The sequence below is a fragment of the Ovis canadensis genome, chromosome 3 (genome assembly GCF_042477335.2).
Source record: "Ovis canadensis isolate MfBH-ARS-UI-01 breed Bighorn chromosome 3, ARS-UI_OviCan_v2, whole genome shotgun sequence".
Classification (NCBI taxonomy): domain Eukaryota; kingdom Metazoa; phylum Chordata; class Mammalia; order Artiodactyla; family Bovidae; genus Ovis; species Ovis canadensis.
Window position 1 is genome coordinate 116,766,319 of NC_091247.1, and position 14,832 is coordinate 116,781,150.

The 14,832-nt window shown below is 38.0% G+C and overlaps 1 protein-coding gene across 6 annotated transcripts in view; it reads right to left on the reverse strand.

Moving 5' to 3' along the window:
* KCNC2 (potassium voltage-gated channel subfamily C member 2) overlaps nt 1–14,832 on the reverse strand; it is a 242,235-nt gene that overhangs the window by 122,105 nt on the left and 105,298 nt on the right. The window lies entirely within an intron of this gene.

The following is a 14,832-nucleotide window of genomic DNA, read 5'->3' on the forward strand; positions in this document are numbered from 1 at the left end:
GGAGGAGAAGGGGACAACAGAGGATGAGATGGCTGGATGGCATCACCAACTCGCTGGACGTGAGTCTGAGTGAACTCCAGGAGATGGTGATGGACAGGGAGGCCTGGCGTGCTGTGATTCATGAGGTCGCAAAGAGTCAGACACAACTGAGTGACTGATCTGATCTGATCTGATCTGATAGTAATTCAGGAAAGAGATTATATTTTGCAGTACATTCCTTTCTACCCCTATGAGAGAAAGAACTTCTAACTGGACAGAATGCAGTGCTGAATGAATATGATATCCCAACTTTTATGCTTTTATAAATTTACAAGCACAGAAAAAGGGAACTTGCTAGCAAGGCAAATGTGGTACCTGCACTTCTTATCAACTTCACTCTAAGTTACCAGGCCTTATCATAGTCCAGCTAAATGGCAGTGAGACAGTGAAATTATGAAGAATAAAGCAGTGCATCAATTACATTGAAATGTTATATGGAATATGTTTGCTGGATATCCCTTTTCATTGTATCCCTTCAGGTTTTTTACTCAATGCCTCTTTTGAATAGATTAATATTGAATGCACAACTTAGTACCTGCAAGACTGGGATATTGAGGCTGCTCACATTCATTCTCGAAAATACAACAACAAACCCTTGCAGACTGCCAAGTGAGCCATTTCACACATAACTTCAAAACTTAGGTTTTCTTTAAAAAGTGGTCTTGACCAAATCAAATCACACCTAGGAAGGTAGACATTCTTTCTCTCTAGCAGAAAGAGTGAAAAGGGTTTGGTTAAAAATAACTAATATTAAGTATCAGTTTACTATTTGTAAACTGCTTTCCCATCCAATGCTTCATTATGATCCCTAAGGTAACACTGCAATTTAGGGTAATAATAATTATTATTATCTCTAATATAGAGATGAATAAGTAAGTTTCGAGATTTAGTGACCTAACCAAGAAAACTCAGCCAGTAACTCACCATCATGCTAGTTCCATCACTCTCTGCAGCTTGCATTCAGTAAAGGCTCTCTTGCCCTGGAAGCTGCACGTTCCAGTGATAAAAACAGACTCTGAGGTCAGATATAGCTCCATGGATCTATACTCTAGCTCTCTTATCTCACTGGCACTCTCAGTGCCTAATTGTTTCCAATGTTCTTACATGTGAAATGGGGATACTAAGTTCCAACTCAAAGATCTTGTTTTGAGGATTAAGACAATATATAGAAAGAGTTTAGCATACTATCTTAAGCAACAGCAATAGCTTAATAAATGATAGTTTCAGAAGTGGATGACCCCTACAACTAAATGAAGCATACACTCTAATTGTCTTTAGAATACAACTGTAAAACCAAGTCAGGGATAAGATGACACAGACAATTATGGTACTCTGCATAAACTTTCAAAGATGATTTCCAGCCCATCCTCTACATCTCACTTGTAATTAACAGAAGGCTGGGGATTTAAATGCAATACATACAGAATGAATATAACAGCAAATTAAGTCTCTAATGAGCATCAGTTGAATAGTTCTGGTCATCTGCATTTAAGGGGTGTTTGGAATAACTCACTTCCAATTAACCCTAAATATTCTATCATATTAACAGTTGCAGCGACTCCCTAGTATGGCAGCAGTGTCTCATCAATATTCAGGATGGATTTATGTTGGAGCACATGTTGGAACACAGGGATTCCCCGGTGTCTCAGCAGTAAAGAATCCGCTGCAAAGTAGGAGATACAGGAGACGCAGGTTCAATCTCTGGGTTTGGAAGATCCCCTAGAGGAAGACATGGCAACCCACTCTAGTATTCTTGCCTGGAGAATCCCATAAACAGAGGATTCTGGTGGACTACAGTCTATGGGGTCATGTAGAGCAGGACACGACTGAAGTGACTGAGCACATAGGCACACACAGAGGATGCTTAGCATCTTCTTTTCTGAAGGCATGGATCATGTCTATTTTGCAATGGTATGCCCTTAGCATCTCATCCTATGTCCTGCCCTGAGCTCAGTAACTAGTTTTCAAATGAGAAAGGGGTCTTGTTAGCAAACTATCCATTGGATCATAGAAAAAGCAAGAGAGTTCCAGAAAAACATCTGCTTCTACTTTATTGACTATGCCAAAATCTTTGACTGTGTGGATCACAACAAACTATGGAATACCAGACCACCTGACCTGCAGAGGACAGGTCAAGAAGCAACAGTTAGAACTGGACATGGAACAAAAGACTGGTTTCAAATCAGGAAAGGAGTACGTCAAGGGTGTATATTGTCACCCTGCTTATTTAACTTACATGCAGAGTACATCATAAGAAACGCTGGGGTGCACGAAGCACAAACTGGAATCAAGACTGTCTGAAGGAATATCAATAACCTCAGATATGCAGATGACACCACACTTATGGCAGAAAGCAAAGAACCAAAGAGCCTCTTGATGAAAGTGAAAGAGGACTGTGAAAAAGTTGGCTTAAAGCTCAACATTCAGAATACGAAGATCATGGCATCTGGTTCCATCACTTCATGGCAAATAGATGGGGAAACAATGGAAACAGTGACAGACTTTATATTTTGGGGGCTACAAAATCACTTCTGATGGTGACTGCAGCCATGAAATTAATAGACACTTGCTCCTTGGAAGAAAAGTTATGACCAACCTAGACAGCTTATTAAAAAGCAAAGACATTACTTTGCAACAAAGGTCCATCTAGTCAAACTATGGTTTTTCCAGTAGTCATGTATGGATGTGAGAAAGCTGAACACTGAAGAATTGATGCTTTTGAACTGCGGTGTTGGAGAAGACTCTTGAGAGTCCCTTGGACTGCAAGGAAATCCAACCAGTCCATCCTAAAGAAAATCAGTCCTGAATATTCATTGGAAGGATTGATGCTGAAGCTGAGACTCCAATACTTTGGCCACCTGATATAAGGAGTTGACTCATTAGTAAAAACCCTGATGCTGGGAATGATTGAAGGTGGGAAGAGAAGGGGAGGACAAAGGATAAGACGGTTGGATGGCATCACCCACTCAATAGACATGGGTTTGAGTAAACTCTGGGAGTTGGTAATGGACAGGGAGGCCTGGCATGTTGCAGTCCATGGGGTCACAAAGAGTCGGACACAACTAAGGAAATGAAATGAACTGAACTGAATTGAGGTATATAGTATTAGGAATTAGGGGAGAGAGGAATTAAGATCTGGAAACATCAAAAAAGCTAGGGATGGAAAAATAGAAGTTATCAAGGACAATCTCGGCATTGTGGATCATGTGGGCCAGAGAGAGGTGTACACAGAGGTCTAGAGTACATAGAAAGAAAATGCTGTACAAGAGTTTGCTCTTAGTGAGTTGTACATATTAACTCATATTAGCTGCAGAGAAGGGGATAAATTACAGCCATCATCTATTGTTGAAAAAATGCATAAAGTAAATCTCTTGTGGATTTATCATCAGAGATAGTGTTTAAGGAAAAAGTATCACAAAGATTAAAAGGAAATAAAAAGATGTATGACGCTAAAATGAACTTCTCAGAGCTGTGTACTCAGAGCTAAGGTTTTCGCAGTAGCCATGTACAGATGTGAGAGTTGTACCATAAAGAAGGCTGAGTACTGAAGAACTGTGGTGCTGGAGAAGACTCCCAAGAGTCCTCTGGACAGCAAGGAGATCAAACCTGTCAATTCCAAAAGAAATCAACCCTGAATATTCACTGGAAGGACTGATGCTGAAGCTGAAGCTCCAATACTTTGGCCACCTGATGCGAAGAGCCAAGTCATTGGAAAAGACCCTGATGCTGGGAAAGACTGCAGGTGGGAGGAGAAGGGGACGACAGAGGATGAAATGTTTGGATGTCATCACTGACTCAATGGACATGAGTTTGAGAAAGCTCCAGGAGATAGCGAAGGACAGGGAAGCCTGGTGTGCTGCAGTCCATGGGGTCACAGAGTCAGACACGACTGAGTGACTGAACAACAACATGATCGCATAATCTCATAACCTTCAGAAAAGAGACACGTGGAGCCCCTCTCAGGTAATTCCTGCAATTCATCTGAAAGAGACACTTTCTGAGAACCACCAAGCATCTACCTTTCCTGGAGGACAATTATTAACCAATTGCCAGGGAATGTTTTGTTAGAGACTCTCCTTGTTGCCAAAATCTTTCATCAAATTTAGCATTTTTGTGTTTAGGGGTCAGGACATTCCTTTGATGGCGCTGGCCTCATTTGTGGCTTCAGTCTATGCAGTTTCAGAATCTTAAAAGGCTGTCATTCCCTAGGCCTTAGGATGTAGTATATGGATTTGTTCCAGCTGTGAAAAGAACTAGCTGGACTCAAGGCATGGCATTATAAAGAAGCACTGCTCCATATAATCCCAGCTGTAAATCCTGCTCGATTTAGAATCCTGGGTCAAAGGAGGCCAGCAGGGGAGGTGAGGGCTCCTGGTGGGAGGCAGGATGGGAGTGTCTGCCAAACCTGAGTGCCAGAATGCCCACAGTCTTAGCATCCTTCAGGAAAGAGGATGCTAAGCAAGGAACCACATACATAACTAGAAAGTGGAGGTTGTGATGTGCTAGTGAAAAAGGTGAGGAGGTGGGAGGGAGTCATAGAAGGCCCCTGAGGAAGTGATTGCCTTTGTCACAGGGCCATAAGCAGTCTTTAATTGCACTTTTTTATGAGCTGTTGAAATCCAAATGCTGTATTAGTTTGGTTAATATTCAGCAAGTGACTCAGATACTCTTTAGTTGTGCCTCAAGAGCTTGGTCCTGTTTCTTTTGGAATTTCCAGTGGAACAGAAGCATTCGTTTCCCTTGGCCATATTGGATGGATTAAAATAAGTACAACTCATTTGTCGGCTCAGTTGAAGCAATGCCACAGTAAAATTCTCCATTTCATATCTAGTATTCACTGATATCCTTGGCCTCCTCCCCTGTATGGAGGGGAAAACTGAGGTCCTCTGTGTTTAAAGGATCTTACCAAAGGACTCCACAAGTTTATGATGGAGAAAAGGTCAGAACACAGAGCCCTAGGTTATCAGTTCCTGTACACTGACAGCATCTACACTCGGTGACCGGAGGCATCCCACAGATGCTGCTGCGGACACTGCTCAAGAGTCTCACATCCCTCAATGCCCCAACCAGAGCACATACAAGGATGGTATGTGTGTGCATGCTAAGTCACTTCAGTAGTGCCGGATTCCTTGTGACCCCATGGACTTTAGCCCACCAGGCTCCTCTGTCCATGGGGTTCTACAGGCAAGAATACAAGGAGAAGTTGTCATGCCCTCCTTCAGGGGATCTTCCTGACCCAGGGATTGAACCAGCATCTCTAAGGTCTCCAGCATTGGCAGGTGGGTTCTTTACCAATAGCACCGCCTGGGAAGCCCAGAGAATGGTACACTGAAGAAACTGAAAGTCACGTTCCACCATCACCAACACAAGAACATTAGCCTTCTTTCCAGAAAAAAAAAAAAATGGAGTTCTCTCTGCCCTCCCTAGACTCATAGATAGTAGAGTTCAATTGTTAGTGTGAAGGGAGATAGGAAATGGGAGCTATTTTATACAGTCATGACCACCCAACAAAAATCATCATCCAAATATTATAACAGCCCTAGGATATGGATATTGTTTTACAGATGCAGAAACTGAGTCCCAGAGCCATTTATATGGTGAGAAAAATCAGCAGTCATTTCAGTACCCACACAAGTGGGAATCCAAAACTGCCAAGTTTCCCATTACACCTACCAGTGTTGAAATACAGGGTATGAATTAAGAGCTAAGTTTCTCATATAAGTCTCCTTGATGAGTACCCTGTTCTATATATTGACTTAACAACAGAACATTTTATTTTTAAAGAGTCAGAACAGGAAATAGAAGTTCAAAGCTGATGACTCTGAAGCTCAACATACTTGGGTTTTTATCCTGGCTCTGCTGCTCTCTAGACATTTTGTCACCTGTAAAATCAGGTCAATAACTTGTATCATTCTGTTTGGAATCTTTCAAGTATGTTTTTTTTTTTTCAAAATGTTTCAAGTATAATTTTTTAAGTATCAGTGTCTGGCACACACCCAGGAAACGTTAGCTATCGTTTTATAGTCTATATTCACATGAATGAAATTGTTTTCGAAGCTGTGTTAAGTGACTTTTGAAAAGGTTCAGTTAAATGAGTATACATAATAACACATTTTCAATAAAAGTTCAGTTCCACAGTACATGTCCTAAGGTCTTTAAACCTTTCATTCCATTGCTTAAGTCTCAACTTTCTAGAAAACTTAAAGCAAAACATAAGCCACGCAATAAGTAGATGACAGATTCAGAATCCAAAGACCAAATTTCAAGTCTCAGTTTTTCCCATTTGTGGCTTTGTGATGTTATATATTTATTTAATCCTTATGAGTTGATCAGTAGCCCTATATTTAAGAAAAAGAAAATAGGATTCACTTCCTCCACATGGCTTCAGTATCAAAGTAAATCATTGTTAAAACAGCGAAATCTATTAAGTATGCTTTTCAGTAACTAAAACAGAAAAATTCAAGAATTGAATGTTCTTATTTGATCTCTTAGGCCAAATAAGCACAAAATACAATTATAAGGCATCAAAGCAAACCAGAAACACGAACATTTTTTTTGTTGTTCATCTGTGGAATATTCATTATCTTCTAACACTGGCTTCCCTGGTGGCTCAGAGGTTAAAGCGTCTGCCTCCAATGCGGGAGACCCGGGTTCGATCCCTGGGTCAGGAAGATCCCCTAGAGAAGGAAATGGCAACCCACTCCAGTATTCTTGCCTGGAGAATCCCATGGATGGAACAGCCTGGTGGGCTATAGCCCACAGGGTCGCAAAGAGTCGGACACGACTGAGCAATTTCACTTTCTTTCACTTTCTAACATTTGCTAAGATTGTGTAACGAAACCCCAGATACTAGTTAAAGTCAGAAAGCTGGAAGAATATCAGAGTGCTGTAGGTCATAGTTTTACTAAAAGAAATTTATTCTTTGAAACTCAGATTTATTTTAATCACAGGATATTTTACTTCAGGTCTTAGGCCAATCTGTCTTGATAATTTATAAAGATATTTTATGAAGTATTATGGCTTTTAAATTGAGGGTTTAGCAAATCCTAGATGAAACAAAATCTCTACCTAACCAAATCAGATAATTACATTAAATTAAATATATTTCTTCAAAAGTATAAATTTTGTAGAAAAACAAAATGAAGATTGGTATATAGGTCTTGCCCATTTTTAAAGGATAAGTGCTCTTTAACATCATTATATAAACTTAAGGTACCACTTAGGACAAAAATGGAAACACTTTCATAAAATTTCTGCTTCAAATTTGGGTACAGCAGAGACAAGCATAACAAAATAGTCTTTTTTTCAAGGCAATTTTTAATGCATCGATTAAGCCTAAACATTAAGTTTATGTTAATTGACTCAGAATCAGTGACATGTAAATCTTAGAGTATCACTTGAAACCAGTTCTATTCTTAATAGTACAAAAATAGGCACAATGAAATACTTCTCCTCTAATTAAATGTTTTAAAAATACATTTAAGAAGCAGAGCAAAACAAACAGATTGGTATCCACCCACCATTCCAAGCAATTACTTTTCCTAAATGCCTCTTTGGGGCTGAACAGGCAGTACATTTGTAATCCTTTCTTCTACCTGAGGTCCTCTTCCCTGATCATTATTCTGCAAAGAAAACCAACAGGACAGCATCCCCTCCTTCATGTGGGAACAACACGACTTCATTTGAGGACACACTTTAAGGTCTTGATCCTAGACCAATTAAGTCAAGGCTTAAAAGCTAACAGGTTCCCTGACCTTCATTTCAGTCCAGTACAAACTGAACACGGTTCTTCCTCTGGGGGATAAACCCGTCCACATCTCTTTCTCCTTCACTTCTTCCCTCCTGTGGTAGAACGCTTGGGGATCTGATGGTCTTAGAACCTCAGCAATCAGTGAGCATCACTAGAATCACATAGAAAATAGCAGAAACTTCAAAATCAGCAGCACTTGGAACACTGCACTTAGAGGAAGCTGACCAGAGGAGAATGCAAAGGTTATTTGTCAAAAACCAAATCTGAATACCACTTCTGCAACACAAGGGAGCGATCCTTCAATAAACATTACATTTTCTAAGCCTTACATGTTCCCCATTTGAGTGAAGGGAATGAAATTTCAGCTAGGATTGCTAAAGGAAGAAAGTACAAAATTCCAAAAAGAGAGTTCAAACCGTTTAAATCTTTCTAATAACATTTAATTACCTTCTGAATTCAGAATTTGGTTCTACATGAACTTAAATCATCCTCATCCCCCCAAGTCACTTTTCACCATGTATAAAACTCCCAAATAAAAACCAGTCTGTCCTATACTGATCAATATTCATGCTTTAAATAAACCCAACGATATGATTATCCACACTTCACAAAACATATTCAGGGGATTTATATACCCTAAATTGCCTTTACACCACATTCTTTTTAAGTTAAAAGTCTGCACGTTTACTTGATCGTAATCATCAGCTCTATAGAGATTTACTATATAGAAGTTTTATGCCCTCACTCAGGCCGGTACAAGAATATAGACTGCAAAGAGAAGGCTTTTGTGAGATTTAAATATGAATTGATGGTAAACAGGACTTTTAAGATACTTTGATCAGTAATTAAGGATTAACTCTCTGAGATGGCTTAAATATTTAATCATAAACAGAGACAAAAAATGAGCTCTGGGGATCCCTTACAGACCTATGATTCTATAGAAATGAGCCATGACACAGGTGAGTCTTTTAAGATAAAGATGTTTACTACAAGTCGAACAAGGATTAAAGATGTAAAATTTGCATATTCCATGATTAAATCTCTATCTCCTACCAGGCTCATAATACTTTAAAAACAGACACCAAAAAATTAAAATAATTTGCTTTCTCATTAGTGATTACAACATTCTGCAAAGAAGTTCGTAATATTCCCATTGAAATTTACCACCCTTCATATCTTTATTACTGTCCTATTTAGGAGATCTTAGTCAGAATGCATCAAAAGCTGTGGGCAAACATAATGATCACGCTGGCAAAGAACGTCAAAGAGGTTCAAATGATTGGTGTACGGTCCACCACGGAGGGAAAATAACTAAGACATTTGACAAACTCGTGAGGCCACCATTCTCCTGCAACGAGTTGCTCACAACATGAGTGATCAGCAGATTAACATAGCATGTAAAAGTACACATCTCAATTAAGCGTTTAGGAAAATAAACTTGAGATCTTGAACTTGAGCCAAACCCAGACCAACCCACGTTAGTCAATCACAAAACGGTTTAGGTTCCATGATTATACTGTTATTCTTCTTAACAGAAACTTATCAATAAATTTAGTTAAAAGGAATCAGCTGTGTTTTCAGTAGACGATCCAAACAAAGTGAAGAAGGAGCAGATGTTTCTTAGCAGTAGTATATGCATATATCCTTAAGAAATGGTGGAATCTTTCATGTTTGGCTCTTTCTCTTTCAGAAAGGAATCATTCTGACTCTGAGCCACAGCTTCTGTTTCAAGATCACCTTTTGTTAGGTATCTAGCCAAGACTATTAGGATGTGTAGGAGAAAATTTAAAGTCATTGCTATTTTATGTGTCAAACAACCCTTCTGCACTCCTTTCACCTTTTTGCATTCACTGTTATCAAACTCACACACACTCAGGCTACGGGCCAGGACCCTCAAACTAAATGCATGTATTTTTCTCATTCCTCATCAGCATACTCCCTTTCATAGAATCATGCATTGGGAAATAAAGTGTTCAACACAAATTTCTACGTGAATATTGCCCATTGGTAATACATAGACAAATGGATAGATATACAGATAAATAGATAGAAATGAGAGAGAGATCTCATTTTGCTCCTTATGATAATCCCATAACATGAATGTTATTTTCTTCTTTTCAGATGATAAGGGAAATAAGGCCAAAGGATGGATATCTAGTGAGCTGTGAAATCAAAACTAATACCCAAGTCCCTCTTCTCTTAAACTGAAGGCCTTACTGCTTTACAAAATAGTAAAAAATAATAATAATAATAATCTTTATAGCCTAGCCCAGGGCTACATGAACTAGTTTTAAAAGTTTCATTGAAGGAGGTAAAACTAATTGAATTTACATGTCATCTCATTTATAATATTTTGCATTTTAAAAGAGAATAATTAGGTAAATTAGATCTTTAAAATAGGAAAATGAACTTCCAGTGTTGAAATATCAAGCATTAATGTATTCATTCATACATTCATTCAACAAACTCTTACTGAGCACTGTACAATGTGCAAGTCACTGTATAAGCTATTAAGGATGCAATTTGAATGAGCTGTTTTTACATCTCTAAGTATTTTGTATCAGGGCAGATAGAAAACTAAGCATCATTGATTACTGTGGAGTGATATATGAGAGGTTTACATAGAATGCCATGAAAACAAAAGGAGTTTGGAGAAAACATACTATAAAGGTTTCATGTGTAATGTGACAAATGAGCTGATTGTTTTAGGATGAGGAAGCTGGTGATATTAGAGAAAGAATGTTCCAGACACCTGGGACTGCATGAAGAAGGCACAGGTGTGAAACAGCCTGAACAAGGAAGGAAACACAAGTCACTCAAAACGGCTCTGAGTGATGTGCAAGGCTCAGCGTACAGACTGAAAATGAAGGGTCACAGGCTAAACTGAAAAGTCTGAGCTTCATCTTGAATCCTATGGGGACATCAAAGGGTTATAAACAAGAGTGTTCAGAATAAGACCCCTCTAGCAGTGTTAGAAACATGCCTTGGAGAAGGAGTTAGGGGCAGAAAGGGTTTCCCAGTGTTCTCAAATCACACTTTTGAAGAGAGTCAACTCTTCAAAATGACCTGGATATGTTAAAAGAAAAACTCATGCATAATAATCAAATATTCCAATAACGTTTCCATCATGCCTACTAAAACACAATATACCATTATATATTGCACTCTATATTGTGTGCACTGTATAACGTATATTGTTAAAAAATTTTGCTTTTTAGTTTGTCTCAGTTAATGTTTTGGGTTTGCCATTTGTCTCAAAGATTTATGAATGAGAATTCACCATGGAAATTACAGAAGACAGGTAGCAACAATCTTTCTGTTCTGGTGAAATCCACACTCTAATAAAGTGAGAATTAGTAGCTGCATGACAGCACTAGCTGAAAATGTAGCTCAAATTAAATTCAAACATATAGAAAATTATAGGATCTCTCACTTGCTTTCAGAGAAAAAGGTCAGTTCTCCTACTGCTGACAGGAAGAAAAAAGGGAGCTTGATATTTAAGGAAAATTCCCTATGGTTTTAGGGAACCATTGAGAAAAAATGGCAGTCTCAATGGTATGTTTAATTTAAGTCAAGTGATGGTTTGGAAATAATAACTGAGCATGCCAATTGGAAAATATAAAGAAAAAGGATGGGGGAAAAAACTAGTCCTTTATTGAATAATCAAAACACACAAATTCTCATTCCCAAGGTGAAAAGCTTTGAAGAGGATGATGAGGCAAATATACACATTGCCCTTAGGAATGAAAATAATAAAGATTAGAAATGATGAAGTGAAAAAGGGAAAACAAATCATATTTCTCTAAAAAGAGGAAGCAGTGGAAAAGAATTTAACATTGAAAATGTGAGCATGTTTGGAAGACAAATGTAACGAGAATAAAGTTTAGCCCACTAAAAAAACTCAACAGAATATTCATATTTCACAAATCAATGTCCCTTTTCAAAAAGTTATCAATTATGGAAGTGCTAATGGAATTCCTTTATCTTTAAGAAAATATTAAAAGTTTTTCATCGTTAACCTGGAGAGGAGCAAAGACTATCATCATCTAAAAACATATGGATACAACTTTTCTTCAAACTAAGAAAAAACATATCAAGCCAAAACCTTTATTATTCATTAGAACGTCTCAATATTAAAGTGGTATAGCAATGAAAATGTCTAGTAATCTAATAAAAAGTCCCAGTTTCAAACATGATGTCCAAGAAAATTCTTATTACAAAGTACTCCCTACAGTAAATTTTCCATTACCTTTTCTCCTAATTAATCTACTTTCTTATTATCTTTAACCCCCAAATATTTACAATTCAGATTTTAAATGTGCATTGGAATGATAAAGGAAAATATTCAGTATAATAGCCATGAAACTAGTCAATAAAGAATAATAACTCAAATATGTTCAATCTTCTGTGGCCCACAGTAGAAATCTATTGTATTATACTCATTTATAAGTAGAAATATATTCAACATTAAAAACGCATGTAAATTCCTAAGCCTATTTCTGCAGAACACTGTCAATGACCAAAATAATGAGAGGATATTGGAGGGAGTAAATAAATTCTTACAAATCAGCTTCATATTCAGTGTACTTTTAAACATGCCAGAGTATGTGGACCTTTCACATACCTCATAATTAGTTCCTCATAATTTTAGGATCTCAACACCTTGTTTATAAAATCAGTTAAAATGGCAAGTCAACAAACTCTACCACTGAATAGGTGTTCTTTAAAATGCTCGGAGAATGAGACTCCCTACTCTCCCTGTTTATAGACTCAAGGAAAACACAGCGACCTCTGTTCATATGTTCAAAGAGAGCAGTTCATATTTGCATTTTCAGGAATTTTAGACTTTAACATTTATGCATACTGTGAAGAAAGCTGAGCGCCAAAGAACTGATGCTTTTGAACTGTGGTGTTGGAGAAGACTCTTGAGAGTCCCTTAGACTGCAAGGAGATCCAACCAGTCCATTCTGAAGGAGATCAGTCCTGGGTGTTCTTTGGAAGGCATGATGCTAAAGCTGAAACTCTGGTACTTTGGCCACCTCATGCAAAGAGGTGACTCATTGGAAAAGACTCTGATGCTGGGAGGGATTGAGGGCATGAGGAGAAGGGGACGACAGAGGATCAGATGGCTGGATGGCCTCACCGGCTCGATTGATGTGAGTTTGAGTGAACTCCAGGAGTTAGTGATGGACAGGGAGGCCTGGTGTGCTGCAATTCATGGGGTCGCAAAGAGTCGGACATGACTGAGCAACTGAAGTGAACTGAACTGAACTGAATACCAGTCTTATCTAGGGTTTCGTCTTTCAAATCCTACAAGAGACAAATAACAGATATTCAAAAGCCTCAGGAGGTTTTTCAGACTCCGGTAATATTATTCAAAAAGAAGGTTAAATTTTAAACTCATTAATTTCACACAGGAGGCAAAAAGAAATGCATACAGTAGTGAGTCCCATTATTTGTTGATTCGTGCTTTATTTATTTTCATGTTTTCTCTAGAGAAGATGCAATTAGCCTCTCACCTGCTAATCAAATGCGTGGTTTCATGCCTCTCAGCATTTCAATTTATATTGATTCAAGAAACCAAGGTCAGATTGTTACCAACTTGAAAATCCTCTCCACGGACTTCTACAAGCCAAATTATTATCCATGTATCAGGAAAGTCTTAAAAAAAAAACAGAAAACTTTAATAGTCATAAAAGACATCTGAGTTTATTTTTTATTGAAATATGGTTGACACACAACATAATGTTATTTTCAGGTGTGCCACATAGTGGCTTGACATTTGCATACATTATGAAGTAATCAGTACGGTAAGCCTAATAAACATCTGTCCCCAACAAAATTACTACAATATTACTGACAGTACTTCTGACAGTATGATATCCCCATGGCTTACTTATTTTATAATTGGAGGATTGTACCTCCTAATCCACTCACCCATTTTTTAACTGATTTTTTTGATGCTGAGTTGCAATGAGTTCTCTGTATATTTTGGATTGTTGCGCTAAGCTGTTTCAGTAGTGTCTGACTCCGTGCAACCCTAGGGCTATAGTCCACCAGGTTCCTCTGTCCATGGGACTCTCCAGGCAAGCATACTGGAGTGGGGTGGCATTTCCTTCTCCAGAGGATCTTCCCAACTCAGGGATCAAACCTGTGTCTCTTATGTCTCCTGCCTTGGCAGGCAGGTTCTTTACTACTAGCACCACCTGGGAATTTAACCGCTTATTGGGTATATTGGTTGCTAAAATCTTCTAATCAGCAAGCTGACTTTTACTTTTGCTGATAGTTTCCATCACTGTGCAAAAGCTTTTTAGTTTGATAGAATCCCATTTGTTTATTTTTGCTTTTGCTTCCCTTGCCCAAAGAGGCAGATCTAAACAAATATTGCTAGGACCTATTTTATAGTGTTTGCTGACTATCTTTATTTCCAGGAGTTTTACAGTAACAGGTTTTACTTACATTTAAGTCTTTAACCTATTTTGAGTTTATTTCTGTATATGATGTGAAAAGGTAGTCCACTCTGATTCTATTGTATGTAGGTAATACACTACTTTTCCCAACACCAAGAGGCTGTTTCCCCACCACTGAATATTTTTGTCTTGTCACAGATTAATTGATCATATAAGTGTAAGTTTATTTCTGGGCTCTCTATTCTGTATCATTAATCTATGCGTCTGTTTATGTGCCAGTACCATACTATTTTGATAAGTGTAGCTTTGTAGTTTAGTTTTAAATCAAGGGGCATGATCCCTCCAGTTTCGTTTTTCTTTTTCAAGATTGCTTTTGGTAATTGGGGTCTTTTGTGTTTCCATAAAAATTTTAGAAATAGTTGTTCCAAGTTCTGCGAAAACAATCCCCTTGGTATAAATCTGCATTGAATCAGTAGATTGCGTCACATAGTACGGTCATTTTAACATTGTTAATTCTTCCAGTCCATGAGCATGTTATATCTTTCCACTTGTACTGTCTTAAATTTTCTTATCAACATCTTATAGTTTTCAGAGTATAAGTCTTTGACCTTTCGGTTAGATTTATTCCTGGGT